We start from the raw sequence: 737 nt of genomic DNA, 5'->3' as shown, positions 1-737 counted from the left end.
TGTTTTTTTCTTGTAAATTTGTTTGAGTTCTTTGTAAGTTCTGGATATTAGCCCTTTGTCAGATGAGTAGATTGCAAAAATTTTCTCCCATTCTGGAGGTTGCCTGTTCACTCTGCTGGTATATATGTGAATGCTCTATAATAAAAAGTTAAAAAAGTTTGGCCCCAAACGGATCACCTGAGGTCAGGAGTTTGAGACCACCCTGGCCAACATGGTGAAACCCTGTTTAAAAAAAAAAAAAAAAATTACTAATAGACCTAAGAAATGAAATAGACAGCAACACAATAATAGTGGGGGACTTCAATACTCCACTGACACTAGACAGGTCATCAAGAGAGAAAGTCAACAAGGAAACAACGGATTTAAACAATACTTTGGAACAAATGGACTTAGCAGATATATACAGAATATTTCATCCAACAACCACAGAATACACATTCTATTCAACAGCGCACGTAACTTTCTCCAAGATAGACCATAATATGATAGGCCATAAAATGAGCCTCAATAAATTTAAGAAAATTGAAATTGTATCAAGCACTCTCTCAAACCACAGTGGAATAAAACTGGAAATCAACTCCAAAAGGAACCCTCAAAACCATGCAAATACATGGAAATTAGATAACCTGCTCCTGAATGAGCACTGAGTCAAAAACGAAATCAAGATGGAAATTTTAAAAATTCTTCAAACTGAATGACAATAATAACACAACCTATCAAAACCTCTGGGACTGGAC

This window comes from Colobus angolensis, unplaced genomic scaffold, assembly GCF_000951035.1.
Source record: "Colobus angolensis palliatus isolate OR3802 unplaced genomic scaffold, Cang.pa_1.0 Scaffold162, whole genome shotgun sequence".
Taxonomy (NCBI): domain Eukaryota; kingdom Metazoa; phylum Chordata; class Mammalia; order Primates; family Cercopithecidae; genus Colobus; species Colobus angolensis.
Note: the sequence above shows the minus strand (reverse complement) of the source record.